This window comes from Thalassophryne amazonica, chromosome 19 (genome assembly GCF_902500255.1).
Source record: "Thalassophryne amazonica chromosome 19, fThaAma1.1, whole genome shotgun sequence".
NCBI lineage: Eukaryota > Metazoa > Chordata > Actinopteri > Batrachoidiformes > Batrachoididae > Thalassophryne > Thalassophryne amazonica.
In genome coordinates this window covers 44139033-44156827 of record NC_047121.1, presented here as the reverse complement: position 1 = coordinate 44156827, position 17795 = coordinate 44139033, and positions in this window count along the sequence as shown.

Genomic DNA, 17795 nt, shown 5'->3' with positions numbered 1-17795 from the left:
GGTTTAGGCGTGGTTGAGTTAACAGGCAGGGGGTCATACACACAAGGAGGCTAACAGGACCGCGGAAACACAAGGAACAGAGCTGGAAGCAAAGGCACAGGGCGCATCGATCTGGTGAGGGACTGGTGCCAACAGTGAACCTTAAATACACCCAGGTGATGAGCTGCAGATTAGAGACAGGTGTATGTGGAAAGCTCCAGAACAAGGGTCTTGCCAGAGAAAGGGAAATGCCCACCACCAAGCATCAAGAGAGAGACAAGAGAGATAGAGAAAACCCAAGCAGGAAAAAGACCAGCAAGAGAACTAACATACACCAAAACCAATCAAACAAAATAACTAAACAAAGCAAGACAGACAAACACAAAGCAAAAATCCAAATCCTAACAAACTGACTTCAGGAACTCAAAGTCTACTAAGGGCTGAGCGGTAATGTGATTACTCTGCAGTTCCTAGTTTACGTCTCTTCTTCCACAAAACCAATGCAACTAGCTTCACTACGTTTGGGTAAATAATCATCTATTATCATCAAATTTAAAGGACACACATAACAAAGAGTGGAAATGGAGTGGCACCTAACGGGTTAACGGCAGCTGCCAACATCTGTAGCTGTGGTGAGCCTTTAATTGTGAGGCCCAGCAAGTGAGCGAGTAGCATGGTGGTAAGGGGGGGCGGCGGCAGCAGTGGGGGGCTGGCAGGCTGCATACTTCAGCCAAGTGTTCACAGAGCGGCTTTCCGGCCGGCCATGTGGGCTCAATGACGGCATCCAGGGGTGTGCTGTACTGCTATGAAATATTAAATCTGCCTGGCCCCCGAGTGTGGACAGACCACCTGCAAGCAAGCGTGGCGTGCGGCGAGCCCGTAGATCAGATGTCCCTCAGCGACACACATGCACAAACACACAGCAGTGCATGAAAAGATGAAGAAAGCTATAGCATGGCCCTGACAACCTGCAACACGCTTCCTCCAATGGATGCAAACACAATTTAAACAAAAAACACAGTGAGAATAGAAACACGCTGATACTGGGACAGAGACCTAAAAAAAAATAATGCACACCAGTGCAGATCACAAACAACAGGAATGATTTTCAGTGGGGATATTTGGCTTTTCTGTCCTTTATTCTTCCAGTCAGCAAAAATGGTGAGCGATGAGTAAATTACAAGGGGGGGGTGAGACCACAAAGCACAATTTGGAATGTTCAGACTTAAGCTTCCTTGGAAAAGCAGCCAAGAGTCCGACGGATGCCTGTTGACTGCCTTCCCCTTCAGGGCCTCGTTCATTTACACATCTTGCAGTCGGTCCTCAGCCTCCCCTCTGCTCCCCCGAGGCATCCCTGCCTGCCCAGATGTGCAGCTGTTTATGTGAAGCAGTGATATAAGCAGCTGGTCAACCTAAAACCCATCAGAGAGGGTCACTATTCCGAAGAAAACGCTGCCAGTAATGAAGGACGAACAGGTTTCCAAAGAGTTCTGGCTCTTTAGCCTCCGTCTTTCAACTACAGTATGTAAAGTAGTTCTGGAAAAAAATTACATCACCTGGAATGTGGGATAGAAAAGGTCATGTCAGTTTTACAAAAAAAAATGTAACTGGGGTTCCTTTGGTCTTGTTATGTTTCAGGATCAGGAATAGCAAAGACCATTTACATACATGTGATTGTGTTCATAAGAATCTACACATTATCTATATCGTAACAGCCAAGTGTCCTCTGTGTGTGTGTGTGTGTGTGTGTATGGCTTCAATCACACAAAAACCTGGGAGAGCTGACATTTGCAGTTTGGTATGTTTATGTATTTTGGGTCAAGGATGAACGCTGTGAAAAAGGAAAGTTGATAAGACAAATATTTTTGGAGAAATTAGCAATTTCAGCTAACCAGAAAACAGTAGATGTTGTGCTGCAATGCAAAATGGGAGTTCAGGGTTTTGGGGCTTTAAATGTTGTTATTGTGGTTCATGTTAGTTTAACAGTGTTGTTAGTGTTATTTATTTATGAAGTTTTTGTAGTGCAATTGGTTTAGTCAGTTGAGTTAAGTGTCATGTTGCTGGTACCATGACTGATAAATGGTAAATGGTAAATGGACTGCATTTATATAGCGCTTTTCCATCTGCATCAGATGCTCAAAGCGCTTTACAATTATGCCTCACATTTACCCCGATGTCAGGGTGCTGCCATACAAGGCGCTCACTACACACCGGGAGCAACAGGGGATTAAAGGCCTTGCCCAAGGGCCCTTAGTGATTTTCCAGTCAGGTGGGGATTTGAACCCATGATCTTCTGGACTCAAGCCCTACACCTTAACCACTAGACCATCACCTCGCCAAGCGCAACACTTGGGGTGTCTTCCGCCACCATCTCTGTTTGTCAAATAAATATTTTATTGATGTAAAGTGTGAGCTTAAATGGTGTGTCTATGCTGTGGTTCGTGTAGGCTTTGGGCAGAGGGGGTGGGGTGATGAGGCGTAAGGGGTCTCCAAGACCATTTTGCTTGGGGCCCCCAAATGCCTTGAAATGGCCCTAATCATCAGCCCACCCATAAACAGGTAAAGAGGTGGCACATGGACGAGACAAAAAAAGTATAGCATGCCCCCCCATCTGTGAGTTACCATACAAACTAAAGCTAACAGTCTCATCTTCATTTAGGCGTTTTATTAATACATATTTTGTCATCTGGGCGGTGGTTTTCATAAGAGGTAGCTTGGCTGTGAGTATGAAAAATAGTGACTGCCATATTGTCTCAGTAACCTTGGAGTTGCAGTGGAAATACATTCGCAAGCTCTCAATTCAATTTATTTTATTTATACAGTGCCAAATCACAGGCAGCACATTGGTTTAGTGGCTGCCACTGTTGCCTCACAGCTAGAAGGTCATGAGATTGATTCCCACCTGTGGCCTTTCTGTGTGGAGTTTACATGTTCTCCTCATGTTTGCTGCTTACAAAGAGATGCAGGTTATATGGACTGGAAACTTTAAATTGTCCATAGGTGTACGTTTGTCTTTATGTGGCCCTGTGACAGACTGGCGTCCTGTCCAGGGTGATGACGTTGAGGAAGAAACGTCAAGCAGACCAGTCTCAGAGGGGTGACCCACTGCTTAGGCCATTCTAACAGTTGCAAGTTTTACAAAGTTTTACCAAGCTGAAGAAACAGGAAACAGGAAAAGGAGAATAGCATCAACAACAAAGTGTATTACTGAAGTGAGCACAAAGTCATTGGTGCCACAGGCAGGGGGTCATGAGACAAGTCCAGGGCCCTGGGGTACAGGACCAGCTTCCATTCATCGCTTTGTTAGTTTCACTCTCATAAAAGCTGTCTTCATGGAAGACTGCATTCCAAAAGCAGACTGCAGTGGCTTTGAGAGGTCACCCTCAGCAAGGTAGTCCATGGGCTGCTGCGTCAGCTTTAGCTAGGGCATCTTGTGGTCAGTCCAGTACCCTGTGATGTGGAGCCGTATGAGTTCACCAACAGTAAATTGAGAGGGAAGCAGAGAAAATACTAAGGTGATTGCCAGCAGCTAGCCCTGAGCTTCACTCACAGACCCAGAGTTTTGATGAAGTGAGGTTAAGACCTGTTCCGTGCCTGTAACATCTAACTCCACTGAGTTAAAAAGCTGCTCTAACCAAGGGACACGGCTTTCTAAGTGGGCCATCCTTTCTGATAGTATCGTGCAAGAATAATTTAAAGTGTTACGCACAAAGAGAACCTAAACATGGAGCAAAAGCTAGTGCAAGCTAAGTGCTAACGAAAAGCTAATGACTCTTACGATTCACACAGGAGAATGATAATGCGCTAAAATATGTAGCTGTTGCACTTAAAAGCTAACAGAAGTGATGCACAGGTAACACAAATAAAAGAAACGATTACAACCTTGTTTTCATTAGAAGAGTGCCGTTCAGTACTAAAATTTCACTCAATAAAACCACTGCAGCACAGACTACTTTGAGGCTTCAAACTGATTCCAGAAAGGGCCAAGAGGGTGCAGATTTGCAACCACCAACTCCACCAGTTGACTTCATTGATGAACCCATCCCATCTGCTCAAATCACCTGGTGAAGTTGGTGGTTCCAAAGAAAGTCTGCACCCTCTTGGCCCTTTCTGGAATCAGTTTGACACCTATGACTTACAATTAACTGCACAGTGCCATTTTTTTACAAAGATATTTATAACAAAACACTCAGAAAAGACAAACACAATGTTATGTGTCGACGCGAGTTGAGGAGCGGACCTGCGTCAGACAGAACCCAGCGCTAAAAATAACCAGAAAGCGGTTCCAACAACAGAAACAATTTATTTTTCACCTGTGCATAATAATGTGTACAAAACTAAAAGAACGTCCTTCTGGTGGAGTGACTGTTGGCGCGCTCTTAAGCGCCCAAAAGGATAGAAGCCCGGCGTTCCTGGACCCACTACCACCAGACAAACACCCCCCAGGTGGACACGACAAACTGACTCTCTGTGAAGCAAAGAAGAGGTGAGGTAAGTCAGCAGTTACAACAATATCTTTCAAAAGACACACGCTATCAGCAACACATTCAGGTCTGTATTTTTTTACTTTATGCAAATGAGCAGCTTCTCACAACAAGTGGAGGATCACTTATCCGCACGCCACAGCAGTGAGAAGCAAACTGCACAATTCTCATCACAATTCCAGTATACTGCGTAACAAAACACCAAGTTACTATCAACAATTAGTCGAACACTTAATCAACTTTAATGTGTGCTGACAGCAAGTGTCCTCACCCTTCCTTGCTTCACGGGCTCGATGTGTCAAACCCAGGCGCGGTCCTCAGCGTCTCACAAACGGACATCACAAGGTCGAGTTCCCGGCAGTTCTGCTTGAATCACACATGCCTTAAATGCAGAACGCCATCCAATTATCTGTTTCAGCTGAAAGTCTTTAAGGTTGCATGTAAGCACCAGTCACAGGTGCTACACATGATGTTGATGAGGGTGAGGATTCTTCAGCCAGCACCTTCTCCACAGACAAATCAGTTCTCATGCCACCTGAAGAGCAAAGAAAAGAAAAGAACACCAAAACATCCAGCCACACCCCCCAACACACAACAGTACCCCCCCATCAACGGGAAGCCTCCCGGCGACCGAACAGACCAGGCCCGAGAACAGCACCTCCCTCCGGGGTCCACGTCAGGAAGCAGACAGCACCACGCTCCTAAGGTCCACCACAGACAGCAGGACAGGCACCGCAGCTGGAAGGCCGGCTGGAATCAACAAAAGCCCCAAAACATTCCCCAGTACAATTCAACACACAGAAAAAAACATAAAACCCACCCAAAACCTCCCCAGGGGACCGTCCCATCAAACACCGGGAAGAAAAGGAAAAACTCCCAAACGCAAAAACCCAACACAGCCCCACAAACACAATACAAACGTAAATGCATAAAAGAAAAACAACAAACAACCCCCCCAGAATGACCTGCAGAGCCCAACCCCCCCCAGAAGGCCTTCATCGCCAGTTCCAGGAGGAACAGCCAGAACCATAATCCCACAAAGGTCCCCAGGTGTACATGGAGCAAAACGGCGCCCCCCAGGGGACCGTACCATCAACCCCAGGAGGTACCCTCCCCACAACCCCGGAACCCCAGACCCGGTCACACTTGGCTAGTTGGCCCCAAGCCAATTCCCCCCCAGAAGACCGTCCCATCAACCCTGGAGGTGGAACCCGGAAGGAAACAGAACAAAATCAAAAATCAACCCCCGGAGGACTACCAAAAACAACCCCGGGGGGATATAAAACGACCGTAAACCCTGTTACCCTCCTCGGCACCCCGAAAGACCCCGGGTCCCTCCCAGAGCCCCTCGGCGGCTCAACTTTGGCGAACGGCTCAAAACATTAAGCCGGAGAAGGGAACAGGAAAAAACTAACCCAGCTCCAACCCCAAGGCGCAGCAGAGAACCGGAAATACGTCCGGTGCCCCAACTCGACCATACCCTAGCCTCTCGGGAGGGGTGGAACTACCAAAATGGCAAACGGCAACAGATCGGCCCACCCCTCCGACTGAGGTAAGTCTCCGCTGCACCACACCCCGGCAACACCAATGACGAACGGTACAAAGGCTCACCGAGGCTGGAGTGGAACCGGGCCCTAACCAAACCAAGAAAAACGCCTCTAACACCCCCCCCCCCTAGGTGCAGAGGTCTTCTGAGAATGCTCAGCGTGACCAACCTGCACCACCCCACAACCCACAAGACAAACGGTCTTGGGGCAAGTGAGGTTGGGGTTAGGGATGTAGAGAAATAAAAAAAACAACAAAATAAAACGACCCAACAACCCAAACAGAAAATACCTAAAAACACATAAAAAATTAACAATTAAGTGAGCCCAGGCGGACTTCTAACCGCCTAACAATCACTCCACCAGATACGCCTCTGACTCCCCATACAATTATAACCCCTATTTAAAGAAAACAAAACATTTACTCGTGCTAGATTTTTTTAAATTTTTTTTTTTTATGTGTGTTATTTTGCCTGTCCCAGAACACTTGGAGATACGTCACCATTATTTCTCTTGACGCTTACATCGTCGGGGCAATACAGTAATCTCTGCTGGTCCGAGCCGCATGGGCTCGTCAACAGGAGGAGCCAGAGGTCCCATCGGAGGAGCTTCAGTGGGGCGAAGAAGAGGCGGCCCAGATCTGTGTCGGGGAAAGCCCCGAGACGAAAAAACCCGCTCTGATGGCCGTCCTCTCTCGCGTCCACGCTCCTTCATCCGATCATCTAGACGAATCACCAACGATATTAGCTCATCTAAATCGTTTGGCTCGTCACGGACTGCCGACTCGTCTTTTAATGACTCATTTAACCCATCTACAAACATTCCTCGTAAAGCTGCGGCGCTCCAACCTGACTGAGCAGAAACCAGAGAACATTGCATCACCGCACAAGGCTCCGGACGACAAACAATCGGTTCGGACGCCGAATCTCTGGGTGACGGAGTTATCTGCACTAGTATCGATGATGCCGCAGCTGGAGCAGCAGGAAGCGGAGCGGCTTACGCTGCAAGCTCCGTAACACGGGCGTCTGTTTAATTTGGTTTGCGAGATGCTGTAATTGCTCCCATATTTTCTCCAAGTGTTCTTGAACTTTTTCGGCAAAAGGAACCGCTTCTGCCGCTGGGTCCATTATGGAATGGCCGGGAACTACTGTTATGTGTCGACGCGAGTTGAGGAGTGGACCTGCGTCAGACAGAACCCAGCGCTAAAAATAACCAGAAAGCAGTTCCAACAACAGAAACAATTTATTTTTCACCTGTGCATAATAATGTGTACAAAACTAAAAGAACGTCCTTCTGGTGGAGTGACTGTTGGCGCGCTCTTAAGCGCCCAAAAGGATAGAAGCCCGGCGTTCCTGGACCCACTACCACCAGACAAACACCCCCCAGGTGGACACGACAAACTGACTCTCTGTGAAGCAAAGAAGAGGTGAGGTAAGTCAGCAGTTACAACAATATCTTTCAAAAGACACACGCTATCAGCAACACATTCAGGTCTGTATTTTTTTAATTTATGCAAATGAGCAGCTTCTCACAACAAGTGGAGGATCACTTATCCGCACGCCACAGCAGTGAGAAGCAAACTGCACAATTCTCATCACAATTCCAGTATACTGCGTAACAAAACACCAAGTTACTATCAACAATTAGTCGAACACTTAATCACCTTTAATGTGTGCTGACAGCATGTGTCCTCACCCTTCCTTGCTTCACGGGCTCGATGTGTCAAACCCAGGCGCGGTCCTCAGCGTCTCACAAACGGACATCACAAGGTCGAGTTCCCGGCAGTTCTGCTTGAATCACACATGCCTTTAATGCAGAACGCCATCCAATTATCTGCTTCAGCTGAAAGTCTTTAAGGTTGCATGTGAGCACCAGTCACAGGTGCTACACATGATGTTGATGAGGGTGACGATTCTTCAGCCAGCACCTTCTCCACAGACAAATCAGTTCTCATGCCACCTGAAGAGCAAAGAAAAGAAAAGAACACCAAAACATCCAGCCACACCCCCCAACACACAACACACAATTTATATTGTTTGTCTGTATTATGTCACTTTTACGTAATATAACCCCTTTAATAACAATACATTATGGTTACATTACCTGGTCTTGTTAAAAGCATATTACAAACACATTGATATAGAACAGACACTTATAGTTTTATGAAGACAAAATAAGGATTTATTCTTCATGAAACATTGAAATTTATTATTATTATCGTTATCATTATTATTTAGAATTTAAAGGAGTTACTAAAAGGGGACATATTTAGGAAAACCATATAAAATTATAAATTAATCAAGTAAATAAACTGCCAAAATGTCTTTTTAACAATATTTTGACAGAAAAGTAATCCAAATTTTTAAAGAAGCACTCTTCATTGTGAACGTTCTATAGCATGGATTTTATTAATATAATTAGTCGAACTCAGCTGATATAATTAACACGAACAGTCATTCGAACCTGGAGCAGTTGAAGTGCAGCACACACACTCCTCGTTAAAGACAATACTGACATCTGGCGGTGATGTTTTGTCAGTGATCTTTTGTAATACAGTTTAAACAAAAATAATGCTAAAATAAAAAATACTTCATGATTCATTAAAATCTAAAAATTCTTTAAAAGCAAAGACAAAGACACTGAATAGAAGAATGTCACACTTTTTATTTCCATTTTTATTGTTTTTATTTTGCTAAAAACATTTTCAGCCGTTATGGATCCACCACACACAGGAGTTTGAATCTAACCTGGGGCCTTTACAGCTACCAGAGTTTTTTTTTTTCATTCTCATAAATATTGAAAGAAGATGTTCTTGCATCATAAACATCTATTTTTTAAAAGGTGCTGAGTGAGGGCCTGTCAAAATACAGGTTTTATTCTTCTTTTTCTTTGTGTGCATCACTTTGACTGACCAACGGTCTATTTCATTATCACTATCAAAAAGCCATGAATCATATTTAACTAGAAAACCACAAAGTAGAGTGCATATATTCCCCTTTATTTTAATGCCCAAATGAAAATTCCAATTCTTAGTCCAGTTCAGTCACTTAGTCCACTTGAGTGGCACGCCCCTGACTCAAATATATTTTAGTCCACCAGAACTAGATCAGTATCTGGAACAAAGTAAACCTATGAACTGACAATAACAGTAGACTCACCTTTGATTCTGATTGCTGAATTGTAATCTGGTTCTTTGATCTTGATCATGTTCCTGACTGAACACTGATTTTGGATTCTGATTTCTGCAATTTGATACTGATTACTGAGTTTAGCTTTGATCATGATTGCTGAATTGTGATTGTCTTCATCCTGTAATCCGGATCACAGGAATCATTAAGAACAAAATTTTCATTTAAAAAACAAATCCCTTATTAAAATCCAAATATCATTTTCAAATAAAAATGAAGAATACCCTTACATGACAATATAAAGGCAGCCAATTACCTAATAATACATTAATTGCATTTTAAAAAATTAGACATAACCCAATTTTCAATAAATAAATAAATAAATAGATAAATTGTGCAAAACGACATGCCCATGGGCATTCTGTATAAGATGCATGTAGTTTTATCAATTTTAAAACATTGTTTACATATTTTATTTATATATTAATCAGATATACTGTACATAACTGTTTTCATTATTTTGTTAAATGTTTAAGAAGAGTAAATGTGCTAAAATCTTTTGCACCTTAAAGATGAAAAGTAGTCATACATTTACATATTTATAGAAATACATATTAGATTTAAGCAGGTTTTCCATGTTTTGCACAGTATTGTATGTTATTATATCAAATTTGATATTTTTAAATGCTTTTGTGCAAAATGATCATTATAGGATGCATTTAAAAAGTTTAAGGAATTGCAATTTTTTTTAAAGAAAGCGGGTCATGCCAAGCAGTGACTCACGTTTTGCGAGACCTGCATTCACGTTTTGTGGGATATTTTATTCATGATTTGCAGCAAAATTAACAGTTTGCAGATATTCACGGTTTGTGTAAATTTTCACAAATGGTTTACGGATAATTCAGGATTTGCGAGCTCTTGTGCAACACAGTGATACATACAACCCCAATTCCAATTAAGTTGGGATGTTGTGTGAAATGCAAATTAAAAACAGAATACAATAATTTGCAAATCCTCTTCAACCTATATTAAATTGAATACACCACAAAGACAAGATATTTAATGTTCAAACTGATAGGCTTTTTTGTTTTTGTGCAAATATTTGCTCATTTTGAAATGGATGCCTGCAACACATTTCAAAAAAGCTGGGACAGGGGCAACAAAAGACTGGGAAAGTTGATGAATGCTCAAAGAACACCTGTTTGGAACATTCCATAGGTGAACAGGTTAATTGGAAACAGGTGAGTGTCATGATTGGGTGTAAAAGGAGCATCCCCAAAAGGCTCAGCCGTTCACACGCAAACATGGGGTGAGGATCACCACTTTGTGAACAACTGCATGAAAAAATAGTCCAACAGTTTAAGAACAACGTTTCTCAACATTCAATTGCAAGGAATTTAGGGATTCCATCATCTACTGTCCATAATATAATCAGATGATTCAGAGAATCTGGAGAACTTTCTACACGTAAGCGGCAAGGCCAAAAACCAACATTGAATGCCCGTGACCTTCGATCCCTCAGGCGGCACTGCATTAAAAACCGTCATCATTGTTTAAAGGATCTTACCGCCTGGGCTCAGGAACACTTCAGAAAACCATTGTCAGTTAACACAGTTCGTCGCTACATCTTCAAGTGCAAGTTAAAACTCTACCATGCAAAGCGAAAGCCATACATCAACAACATCCAGAAATGCTGCCGCCGTCTCTGGGCCCGAGCTCATTTGAAATGGACAGACACAAAGTGGAAAAGTGTGCTATAGTCTGATGAGTCCGCATTTCAAAATGTTTTTGGAAATCATGGACGCCATGTCCTCCGGACAAAAGAGGAAAAAGACCATCCAGATTATTACCAGTGTAAAGTTCAAAAGCCAGCATCTGTGATGGTATGGGGAGTGTTAGTGCCCATGGCATGGGCAACTTAGACATCTGTGATGGCATCATCAATGCTGAAAGGTACATCCAGGTTTTGGAGCAACACATGCTCCCATCCAAGCAACGTCTTTTTCAGGGACGTCCGTGCTTATTTCAAGAAGACAATGCCAAGCCACATTCTGCACGTGTTACAACAGCATGGCTTCGTAGTAAAAGAGTGCGGGTGCTACATTGTATATGTGGTTAGTCAATTGGCAATGAGTCATGATGACTGCCACAGTCTCATTTCTTTTTGTCACACCTTGTATTACTGCGACACATTTTTATAATGTGTATTGCATAATATAAACTACAAATGAAAGTTTTAAAAAAACAAATGACAATCAAGGTATAACTCCCACAGTGAAACACGGTGGCGGGAGTATTATGCTGTGGGGATGCTTCAGTATGTCTGGAACTGCGAATTTTCTCAAAGTGGAAGGAATCATAAAGAAAGAAGGATATGTGAAGATGGCCTCCCAAGCAAAATATCCTTGGTTCCAAGCTGCCTGGGGCCCCTTATCCTTATGCAGTTGGAGCTGTGTTAGAAAAACCAGGTGAACATATGGCTCCCAAGCCAAACCTCCTGTGGTTGCCCTGAGTAAAATGGGAGTAGCACAATTCCTCACTGAATTTGACTAAATGTACAATAAGTAACAACTCTATTTAAATTCGACAGAAATAATTACTTTAATTTAGGAAAAAATACTGTTGGATTTACTGGTTTAAAATTATATATATATATATATATATATATATATATATATATATATATATATATATATATATATATATATATATAAATTTCAACAATTTTATACTGCAAAATTGATAGGTTTTTCTGTAAAGGCCATTGGGGTGTGGTTTTGGGGGCAGGATCCTATCCCAGCAGACATAGGGTGGTTGAATGTCTCATAGCAAGTTTATCCTTAACCAGATGATGATGGTAGCTACTAACAATCTTCAGGGAGAATCTTGATGGGATATTTGACTCACTCTTGAAGTGGTTGAGTTCATTTAAATTTGTTGTTTCCCTGTACAGACTAAACTCGTAAGCGCAGTCCAGATATTTTTGATATGGTTGAGGCCAGGACGTTGGGTCGCCCTTTCTAAAAGCATAACATTAGCCTGCTTTATCCTTTCCACAACCATCTTTGATGTTTGTTTGGGGTTGTTGTCCTGTTGGAATGCCCAAACTGTGCAAGTTTCAACCATCCAGCTGATGGTTTGAGGTTTTGCTGATGAATTCTGAGGTAGTCCTCCTTCCTTCATTATTCCTCCCACAGATGTAACCACCACCATGTTTAAGAGCTGGTGCATTGTTCATAGGTTTGACAGCCTCGCCTTTACTCCTCCAAACATGCCTCTGGTCATTCTGGCCAAACAGCTCAAGCATTGTCTCATCTAACCATAAAACTTTCTACCAAAAGCTTTTGTTTTTGTCCATGTGCTCAGCTGAAAACTTTAGCTGAGCTTGATGGTGTGGATTTTGGAGAAGCTTGGACCACAAACTCTCAGTCCACAATGACAAAGGTGTTCCACTTCAAGGCAGGCCTGTGCCTTGGTGGTTCATGACCCCTGGAACCGGTTTCTTCTCAGTTGAGGGTGCCAGTTTAGGTCTTCTTCTTTGGGTCTTCTTGGGCTCCACCTCCCAGTAAGTTGTACTTACATGCATTTGTTTGAACTGATTGAAGCAGGGAATCTTAGTTACAAGAATGTTAGTTACAGATGGCATGTTTCTCTGAGCATGATCCAAAGCACACGTGCCACAGTGTGGAGGACCCCTGTGGCAGATAGATGGCTACTTTTGAGAGGTGGTAATGAGCTGGTTGTCTCCCTGGGTTAATACCATCTGAGCCCGGGACAGTTCCCTTGTGCGGTGGATGTAGGAATGCCCCACCACACAAGGGAAGTCAGGTTTGGGGGCACATGGGGGCACATTGTGCACATGCCCCCAAACCTGACTTTTCCTTAAATGATGACCTTGGAGTGTGTAGTTGTTTAGAAATGGCTGCAAGTGGTGTTCCTGACTTGAACAATCTTCTATCCTCTTTCTCAGATCTTCACTGAGTTTCTTGGATGTTACCAAAGTACTATGTATAGGTCAATCCAGCATGTTTGATCAGGTCTGGGAGTACACACTGGTACCATGCCCTGGATCCTGGTTGGCAACCACCCAGGCAGACCACAAGTCCATTGCCACCTCCTGAAAGTCACCATCTATCCACTTACATGTGCGTTCCCCCAGCCTTTTCTATTTATTGGGATACTCAGCACTGAGGCACCTCAGCGCTGCATCACTTACTGAGTGCTATCACACAAATACTTTTTATTCCAGTGCAGAGCAGTTGTAGTCACTCATAAAGAGGAACTTTCAACATTGCTGATAATCTTTATGGCTAATAATAATCAATATTCTGGTCTTTTGACCACTATGAATCGAGTTGTGGAATGTTTTATAATTTGTACCCAGATGTGCACCAACTTGTAGCATTTCTTGGGCCACATCTGCCTACCCAATGCATCTCCTACAGTGCCTTGCAAAAGTATTTGGCCCCTTGGTATTTCACACATTTTAATTTGTTTATGCCTTTCCAAATACAAAAAGTAAATCAAGCTTCTCAATGTAAAAATTTCTAAAATTATCTTCCTTAACCAAAATATCAAATCTAGGCTTGCATTTCAGATGTACCTTCTGGCAAACTGTAGATAAACTTTCAGGTCTTCTTTTTAAGAAAACCCTCCTCTATACCACTTCATCATGAAGCTGTATAACTGGGGATACAACATACAAAACATGCACTGTACACAATTTCTCCAATCACAGCCACAGAAGCCTATAACTTCTTCTGGGTTGTCTGGGTGTCTTGGTGGCTTTCCTCACTCTTCTTCTTGCACAGTCACTCAGTTTTTGAGAACTGTCTACTCCACACAGATTTACCACAGAGTGCCATATTGTATTTCTTTATAACTGATGTAAATAAAGTCCAAGACATAATAGGTGACTTGGAAATGTTCATGTATCCAACCCCTGACTTGTTTGAAGAATACTGGCAATAAAACTGATTATTTACAGGTATTATACCAAAAGGGCCCATTACTTATATAACCCATCATCTTGGCTTTTATATTTTTAATTAATTCATATTAAGCTGTAGAAATTTGGTTTGTGTTTGAGTTTAAGGAAGATAATTTTTGAAATTTTTACATTGAGAAGCCTGATTTACTTTCTGTATGGCATAAACAAATTTAAATGTGTGACATAGCAAGGGGTTGAATACTTTTGCAAGGCATTGACTGTACATTGTTAGTCTTCACTGTAGGTGGTAATTGTGGACAAATTTGCTGGTGGGCATTCTGCAAGTCAGTATCTCACAAAAAAAAGGGAATGAGGGGAAAAAAAAAAGGGAAAAGGGAAGGAGATCCATGAGGACATGGTAATAACATTTGTGGAAGATGCTCCATCTAATGCTATAATTAAATGCTGGTCAGCCAAATTCAAGACAGGGAAACAAGCATGGAAGATGAAGCAAGATCAGGAAGACCCAGACTCTCCACCTCAACCAATATGAACAAGAAGATCCACATTATGGTCCTTGCTGACAGAAGAGTAAATGAGCATCACATAGCCAGTACTGTAGGCATTTCCTAGGAGAGAGTTCATTTGGTTCTGACAGAAGAACTGGGAATGACAAAACTTTTAGTACAATGCAACCTGGTTTCACGGCAAGTCGTGATTCAGGAGCACGAAATATACATGAATCTATTGGTTTGTGATATTGTGACGAAAAGCGCCTCATTTTCGTCACAGCAGGATGAATTCATTCTAATTCATTCCGTGATGGCTGCACGAAACTAAAAGTGAAGCGGAGGGTCAGCGGTGGTTATGGTTAGGGTTGGGGGAAGGAGTAGGGTTAGTAATAGTGAGTTAAACAAAAAAAAACTGTCATAAAAATTTGACTAATTTCGTGACGGGAGCATGAAAAAAAAACGTGAGACTGGGCTGTACAATGGGCCCCAAGGCTTGTTACAGTCAATCAAAAACACACAAGGTTCCAGATGTCCAGGGAGAATCTTTGGCTTTTTGAGTCAGACCTGGACAACTTCATGTAACTTTTCGTGAACATGGACGAGACCTGGGTCCATCACTTCAAACTGGAGTACAAACAACAGTTGAAGCAATGGAAACGTGGGTTCTCCCCCATTGAAGAAAGCTAAAGCTGTCTCATCTGCTGGAAAGGTCACTGCCTCTGTGTTCTGGGATGCTGAGGGTATCATAATGGTGGACTATCTCCAGAAGGGACAGACTATCAATGGGGCCTATTATCCTTTCCCTTTGTGACAACTGTGGGAGAAAGTAAAGACGAAGCGGTGTAGAATACTCCTACATGGTGTTGTGTTTCACCAGGACAATGCTCCGGTACACACATCGGTCATCGCAATGGCTGCCATTCATGAATGTGGCTTCGAACTTGTTCCACACCCACATTATTCCCCTGGCATCTTTCTGGAACTCATTAATATACTAATAAAGATTGTCATATCTGCAGTGGATGACTTTCTTGAGCTCGAGGATAAGATCTTCTGTGACATAGTATTAAGGCACTGCTGCAACACTGGAAAAAGTGTGTGGGCTTGTATGGGATCATGTTGAGCATTATATTAATTCAGGTGTCGTTTCTTCTTGGTCAGGCTCAAAACGTTTCAATCACCCCCTCATATTTATCCTCCAATTGTTCCCAATGTTTGTTCATTCTGTTTTTGAATAAATGTAAGCTTTCAACCTCCACTACCTGATTAAGCAGGTTGTCCCATGATTGTACAATTCTATTGGTAAATGTGTATTTCTGAATGTCCAGATGTTCAGTTCGCTATTTATACAGTATAATTTGACTTTGTGTCGTCTTCTGTTACAGTATCATTTGCTAATTTCACTTTTATGACACAGTCTTTGCCATAGTAGTGTTCAGCATTTTGTAAACCTCAATCATCCACCCCCACCCCCCCCCCCCCCCCCACACACACACACAAAAAGTTTGTAAAGGTGGTGTTGTCATGACATTTTCACCAGATGTCTGTAGCAACCCAAGTAATCCATACATACAAAGAAATCAAGCCATAGATGTTCATAAATTATTTGTAATAACGTGAAATTACACAGGAAAAAGAATTAAACACCTGAAGAAAGGGAGGTGCAAAAAGACATGGAAAGCCAAGACACCATATGAACTCTATCAACAGTTAGGAAGCAATCCTGCCCCTTGTCAGTGCAAATTAATATCAGCTAGTTCTAAGAAGGTGGTGGTGTAATGGTTTGCATGTTGGACTGGGACACCAGCGATCTGGGTTTGCTTCCCGATTGCAGCCACGCTCCCAACTGGCACTCTCAACAACAGTGCTGGGGAGGAGTGAGAGACACATGTCGTGGTCCCTTCTCGAAACAAGCTTCACACTTTCATTGGCTACCCACGTTAAATATAATCCTCTTAATTCTAGATTTTAGTTTCTGAGGTCTAAGTTTCTGAACGTTCCAATTAGTACTGTTGGGGCCATAATATGAAAGTAGAAAGAACATCATTTCACCATAAACTGGCCATCACCAGGTGCTCCTCACAAGATTTCTGACAGAGGACTGAAAAGAATTATCAGAAAAGTTGTCCAAGAGCCAAGGACCACTTCAGAAAGACCTGGAGATAGCAGTTACAATTGTTTCAAAGAAAACAATAAGTAATTCACGCAGTTGCCATGGCCTGTATGAACCACACAAGACTCCATTACTGAAGAAAAAGCATGTTGAAGCTTGTTTAAAGTTTGCTGCACAACATTTAGACAAGCCTGTGAAATACTGGAAGAATATAGTCTGGCCAGATTAGACCATAATGGAACTCTCTGGATGCCATAATACACACCATAAGTGGAACTGCACATCACCCCAAAAACACCATACCAACAGTGAAGTTTGGAGATGGGAACATCAATGGTGTGGGGCTGTTTTTCAGCATACGGCACTGGCAAACTTCATACAGCAGAAAGAAGGATGAATGGAAAAATGTACCGAGGCTTTCTTGATAAAAATCTTCCAGGATGATGAAGTTGAAACGAGGGTGGAAATTTCAGCAAGTCAGTGTTCCCAAACACACAACCAAGGAAACTCTCAGTTGGTTTCACAGAATGAAAATAAAGCTGCTATAATGGGTCAGCCAATCACCTGACTTGAATCCAATAGAAAATCTATGGAAAGAACTAAAGATCAGAGCTCATAGAAGAGTTCCACAGAACCGTCAAGATATGAAGACTGTTTGTGTGGAAGAAATGGCCAAACTTACACCAGAGCAATGCATGTGACTAGTTTCCCCATACAGGAGGTGTCTTGAAGCTGTCATTCCAAAAAAAAAAAAAAAAAAAAAGCTTTTTGTACAAAGTATTAAATACATTTCAATATATGTGTTCAATGTTTTTTCCCTGTCCTTCTATTTTATTACACATAACTTAATTTCTGTACTTATTTGTTTTGGTTTCTTTCCATCTATGGATTACTTGGGTTGCTACTGACATCTGGTGAAAATTTAATGCCAATTAACACCTTTAGAAATATATTTACTCAGAAAAATGGTAACGTGTTCAACACTAATATTACCCGCTGTGTAATACTAACATTTACAGTTCAGTTCCCTGCAGCCTTTCACAATAAGTTAAAAAAAATCTATTTGTTTTTCAGCTCTTCTTTGTTCAGCATTTCTTGCTATATG